Below are 6,882 nucleotides of genomic sequence, written 5' to 3'. Positions count from 1 at the left end.
GCTGTTGTTTTCAGTTGCTCAGTTGTGTCTGAGGCTTTGCCACCCCGTGAGTGTAGGCTGCCAGGCTCCTCTGTCCATGGGATTTCCCAGGCAAAAATACTGGAGTGGGAGGCCACTTCCCTCCTCAGAGGATCTTCCTGACCCAGGGACCCCTGGATTCTTCACCACTGAGCCACCTGAGAAGCCCGAACATCTGCTAGAGAACCCCAAAACATCTTTGCAAAGACTATTTAAAAAAAAAATCATGATCTGTAATGGGTTCTATTTTAAGAAATAATATAAAACAAGGGAATTCTACAAAGGTGGATATACAACATTCCAGTTGGATAGTATGGTTTCTCCTTTTTCATTAGGTCCACTCTGAAGCCTTTGCATATTCCCTTTAAAAACTTCTCACCTTCCTTAAAGCAGTATTGTGAAAGTCTAGAAAAACAACTCAGTTTCTCACCACTCTCTCTCTCTGATGTAGAAAGCACCTGATGAAGATGAAAGAGCCTGAGAAAGCCCTGTGCTGTGCGCCCATGTTAGTACAGATTCTACGGTTCACACGTTAGATCCCACCATCTCTAATTCATACGCCAAAAGCACAATTAGTAAAACAGGGTAGATGACTATAGTGAAAATACAAAATGATGTTTTTAGAAATCCTGTTAAGAATACCGCTTAGAAGTATGAGAAATGGCATTCAACTGATATATTCAGTGTTCAAAACTTATCAGCCAGTAGTAAAAGGGGAAGGCCGGGCGCCACAGCATGTACTAAGCACCCAGAGAGGATGGTTAATAATACAGATGAGCAGTCTCTTGTTGTTAACTAGCTCATTACAGGTAAAACTGATAAGGAGGCAAGCCATCAATTAAAATAAACAGAATAAATGCAACAAAGAATCATCTTCAGTTAAAACAGGAAGTATCTCCACTCTCCTGCTTGCGGTGTCACTTCATGCAGTGCCTGGCCCTGGAGGAGGAAGATGCGGTAAGTGAAACAGGAGAGCTGGTGGGTAGATGAGGCTATAGTGCAATTGGTGGGAATACAGGTCCTGAACGATGTTAGCGCAACGTATGCCAACTCCAAAGAGTCAGTTCAGTTCAGTTGCTCAGTCGTGTCCGACTTTTTGCGACCCCATAGACTGCAGCATGCCAGGTCTCCCTGTCCATCACCAACTCCCAGAGTTTACTCAAATTCATGTCCATCATGTTGGGTGATGCCATCCAACCATCTCACCCTCTGTCATCCCCTTCTCCTCCCGCCGTCAATCTTTCCCAGCATCAGGGTCTTTTCCAATGAGTCAGTTCTTCGCATCAGGTGGCCAAAGTATTTGAGTTTCAGCATCAGCATCAGTCCTTCCAAGGAATATTCAGGACTGATTTCCTTTAGGATGGACTGGCTGGATCTCCTTGCAGTAAGTGAGCCTGAGCCAATTTAGGACTATTCAAAACAAAAACAGTGGGGAAAGATTGACAGCAGCTCCTTCCAGATTCCAATGGAGATGTGTAGGGGAACTGGAAGGTCCGAAATGCCAGGTTGGCCAAAGAGGGTCAGAGCCCTGTGTAGTGTTGCTGGGGGTATGGGGGAAGGGGAAAAAGGGCAAGGCCAGGAAGAAACTGACTTTGCAGAGGTAATGACTGATGACTGTTCAGTGTCAGCTTTGTTTAGCCTCAACTAGGAAGGGGCCAGTAGGAAGAATGAATGGCTGGTTAGCATCAACTTTGTTTACTCGTAGCTGTGAAGGAACAAGTAAAAGGAATGAAATGGCTGCTCAGTGTTAATTTGTTTACTCTCCTCTGGGAAGAGACCAATGAAATGTTTGCATCAAGGAAGGTATTTATGAGAGGGGTCAGTTGGGAGAGGCAGCTTCAGATTACCAGACAGAAGAAGCTTAAAAACACAGGCCACATGAAAGAACTTTATCTCAGATTATTTGTTCATTGATATTTTTCTACATTCAGGATATTAAGTATTAATCTGTTAAACTACATAACTAGAAAATTAATTCTCCCATTTATAGATTAAAGGAATGTATATTCTCTAATTTTTATAGCAAATTATGAAAAATGCTTTCCTGAAGTAATTTCCCTCCCCACTGGACAGAACCACTCTACTGAACTGCCCTTTATCTTTGCCAGGGCAGTCAGAGTCAACTCTTCACCAAAAAGCACAATGAAAGGAAACCCCTCATTTACCTGAGGCTTACGTTTCAAAGTATTTGAGGATCCTGAATGAGCCGACGCCACGCTGGTTGTTTTGTGTAACCAAGTACTCAGCCCTATCCTGGTATTTGGTCTCTAAAGAGAAGTACAATTGATTCTTTAAGAAGTACTTTGTACATATACACAACGGAGTATTAGTCAGCCATTGAAAAGAATACATTTGAATCAGTTCTAATGAGGTGGATGAAACTGGAGCCTGTTATACAGAGTGAAGTAAGCCAGAAAGAAAAACACCAATACAGTATACTAATGCATATATATGGAATTTAGAAAGATGGTAACGACAACCCTGTATACGAGACAGCAAAAGAGACACTGATGTATAGAACAGTCTTTTGGATTCTGTGGGAGAGGGAGAGGGTGGGATGATTTGGGAGAATGGCACTGAGACATGTATAATATCATGTATGAAACGAGTCACCAGTCCAGGTTTGATGCATGATACTGGATGCTTGGGGCTGGTGCACCCAGAGGGATGGTACGGGGAGGGAGGAGGGAGCGGGGTTTAGGATGGGGAACACGTGTATACCTGTGGCAGATTCATGTTGATATATGGCAAAACCAATACAATGTTGTAAATTAAAAAAAAAAAAAGTACTTTGGAGGACAAAGATATCATTGGGGGAAGACTTTGTTAGTTCACGGGTTAACAGTTCCAGGATAAATTTCAGAGTTTTTTAAAAGGTGGAAGAATCTGGAAGCTCAAATTTACAAGACTGGACATGACAATGCCAAACCTTCTTGGGTCACGGGATACGTGTTCTGTGGAGACGGAACTGACTCCTGGCTTGCTGTACTTCCAGGATACTATGTACTTTGAAAGAAGAGTTAAAATTTTTCTTTTAGCTTGTTAGAGTGGACTTTGCCAGTGGCCTTTACAACAGTATTTTATCTTCCAGAAGACTTTATCTGATTATTGGTTCCTCTCCCTCTCCCTGTACTTTCTCACAGGATCACCACCCCTGTTGCCTCTGCTTCCCGCTGTCCAGGACAAAAATTTGAGTGTTGGGGAAAAAACTACATAAGCTATGGCTATTAAATGATCAGCTGGATCTTAAAAGAGTTACCTGAATTCCATTTGAGTCTCAGCCACTCTGTATAAATGAAGAGATGTGGTCTTCTGTAACGGGCATGCTGGGGGGTGAGACACACCGGTTTACATGGGCTAATTAGCTACCTTCTTTCTTCTTAGTGTAATGCCACACTTCTGGGTATGAATTGCATGAAATGCTTAAAACTTTGCAACAGTGAGCAATTTAAAATGAAAATCTAGACTATGAAAAGAATTAGTTATTAGATTAAAACAAACCAAGGGAAATGTTTTTGGCTATGAACAAATGACAAAGCTGAGATTAGTTGATGGCAACATGAAGTTCAAGCAAGCCAGTAACTTCACAGCTCCATATATTTCAGATGAAGCTTCCGGTAAAGACTGCATCATTAGTATACTCTCAATTTAATGCAGGCCACACTTATGGATATGCTTACATTAAGATAAAAGCCCATCCATTTCGCACTGTGAACTATAATTTCCATTTCACTTCCTATGCAGTCACTGCCAGAGCACTGCACTTAGCGTGCGTCCTGCTGACACAGAGGAAACATTATTTCTTTCCAAATTTGTTTAAAGAAGGAGGGATAGAAAGGGGAGCTATTTTTCCACAAATTGAAAACTGGAGAACGACCAAGTCAGAGGGAAATATATTCTCTCATCCTCTCAAGGTGCCGCAGCAGACTTGAGCTCTGCTCAAGGAAAAAGAACTACTCCTTCGGTATTACCCTGCTTCCTGTCCACCTCCTCCCATCAAAGAAATTCCACTCAGGGCTTCAGTCTACTGACATGGGTTTTCTTGGGCCTGTGAGAAGATGCAAAGGCTTGTTTCGGAAAGATAAACAACAAAGAAAAACCAACCGCTTTCTAAAAATGGAGGAACTTTGTGAAAGACAGGACTCAAAGCCGGGTCTGGCTATAGGGCTGTCTTTTCTCATATCTCCACTGCACAGGAAGTCAAATCAGTCTGTGGCGCTTAATCACTTGTAGAATTGAAAAGCCCTAAACCAGCCGAGAACACTGCTGCTCCTACCATTTGCCTAGCTGTTAGCATGAATTTTATCTTTTCTCTCACTTCCAACTTTATCCAGTCAATGTGACTTTGGGGAAGTAAGTTTACACCGAAAGTTTTCTTATCTCTAAAACAAGAATAAGACAATAAAGACTAAAACTCTCGTAGGATAGGATTCTATTTCAGATTGTCTTAGTTGGAATACTTAGGCTGACACAGGATTAACACTTTAGATTTTAGTTTTCCTTCAATCCACTGTCTAACTTTGACAAAGTTCCCTTTAGTTCCACCCACTTGTCCTTTTTTTAAAACCAAATAATTGCACTGCTTAAAAATCTATAATCATACATTTTCCTAATACACCAAGTTAAACTTTTTAAAAATATATATACAATGGGTAAACAAGGTGCCTTCTCTACAGGACTATATTCAATATCCTGTGATAAACCATAATGAGAAAGAATATGGAAAAGAAAAAAAAATGGAGTCATTTTGCCATACAGCAATGAACACAACATTGAAAACCAACTATACTTCAATAAATTAAAAAAATTTTTCAAAATCATCTTTAAACTTTTGGCGCACACCACCTTTCTCCACATACAGTGTAACAAGCTTACTACCTTAATTTCTGTCGTCTGAATTTTCTGCATGATTTCCTCTTAGCAAGCTCTTTCAGTCTACCTATTTAACCAAATCCCCCTTGCCCAAGATAGCTCACCAAAACACTCTGGCATTTCACTTTTGTCCTTAGAAATTCCTCAGCACTAGATTCATGATATCAGGCTCTTTAGTATAGTCTACTTTGAGACGTTTAGTCAACAAAAATTTCATTAAAAAAACCTGTGTACCCCTTCCCCGGATGTCACTTTATACCACACCAAACACTTGGAAAACTGGACGTTTTTCTTTTTCCGAATGTAGAACTCTTAGGTAGACACCTCTTCTACCAACAACAGCAGTTACAGTAATCAGGGTGTTTTTTTTTTTTTGATTCATTTAAGTGGTTGAATTTTTTTCTAAAAGGAAGCACACAATACTTGACAAATGTCCTAAACGTATTTATGAGGTATGCTCCTATTTATGAGATTAAACCAACAATGACTTGATTCCATGTTATACAGTTATAATGTCATCATTATAATATTAAGAGAAAAACCTAAGATCGTTAAATACATCAATATTAGTCTTTTGAGTATTGTTTCCCACTCCTGGTTATTATGCAACTGGGCAGCTCGAGACTATCCTGAACCTTACCAATCCCCAGCCTTATACAGTAGAGAAAGATGGTTCCAGTACTTCATAAAGCACGTCAAGGTCAAACTAAGATGGCCCCATGCTCTCTAGGGAGCCGTTCTGAGGAGGGACGAAGAACAAAGGTGGTGAACCTTAGCCCGCCCAGAGCACTCCATCTGCAGCATGAAACAGACCTACAGCTCAGGGGAATGCTCTCCCTGAGAACCTCAACTCGACCCTCTATCCTGTGGAAGCAGCTGATAAAACCTGTGAAGCAGCAGCTTTACCTCCTGCTTTACCTGGAGTTTTTAAATTAGGCAACTATGTGTTTCGTCAGGAAATTTACTGAGCACTTAACTAAGAGAATGATTATTTTGAGCTACACTAACCTTACAGTTAGTACCTTTTAAGATCTTTATGGTTCTGGAGAAAGCTCAGCCAGCTATCTGTGCGCCAAAGAGCAGACCAATGGCTACCAACACCACAAATTTAGCCCGAGTTACACAATTTGTTATTTTATAGGAAAAGCTTATTTCAAGGGAACACCAAGTAGACAACTTAAGGCTGCAAGCAAAGCATCTGTGCGCCTTGATAAAATCAGCTGAAACACCATGAAAAAAGATTCCTTTGGACTCTCCCTTTTGGTAACTTTAAGTCATTCGAGTAATACATATTTACTCAGCCCTCCATATCCTTAGAGGCAGAAACTGCTGAGAGGGAGTCCACGTGTTTGCATTTTTATGAGGGACTTGAACAAGAGAGGATTTTGATACCCACAGGTGGTCGTGGAACCAATCCCCAGAGGATACTAAAGGATGACTGTTGCTTCGTTTTGTCTTCAGAACAACCCTGACACAGGCACCATTACATGTCTTCATTTACAGATCAAAAAAGTGAGGTTAGAAAGGGTATGGGAGGTACCTGAGGGAAGTGGCAGAACCAGGATTTTTATCTCAAACTGCCAGGTTCAACAAGTGCTTTGAATCACAATACTTTCACTACATTAGTAGTAGTAGACTTAAAATTTTTCTTAGCATTCACTGAATGAATGAGTGAAGTCGCTCAGTCGTGTTTGACTCTTTGTGACCCCATGGACTGTAGCCTACCAGGCTTCTCCGTCCATCGGATTTTCCAGGCAAGGGTACTGGAGTGGGTTGCCATTTCCTTCTCCAGATCTTCCCGACCCAGGGATTGAACCCGGGTTTCCCACATTGTAGGCAGACTTTTTTACCGTCTGAGCCACCAAGGAAGATTCTATTGTTCACTATGGATGCTTTAAAATGTGAGGGTTACATCTTGTCTGATAAGGCAAAGTCTCTAAATTCTAAATAAGGGTCACTTAAAAACATCTTTTAAGAATCATTATTGTGATT

The sequence above is a fragment of the Bos indicus x Bos taurus genome, chromosome 7 (genome assembly GCF_003369695.1).
Source record: "Bos indicus x Bos taurus breed Angus x Brahman F1 hybrid chromosome 7, Bos_hybrid_MaternalHap_v2.0, whole genome shotgun sequence".
Taxonomy (NCBI): domain Eukaryota; kingdom Metazoa; phylum Chordata; class Mammalia; order Artiodactyla; family Bovidae; genus Bos; species Bos indicus x Bos taurus.
The sequence above is the reverse complement of the archived record's forward strand: the minus strand, read 5'-3'. Positions refer to the sequence as shown.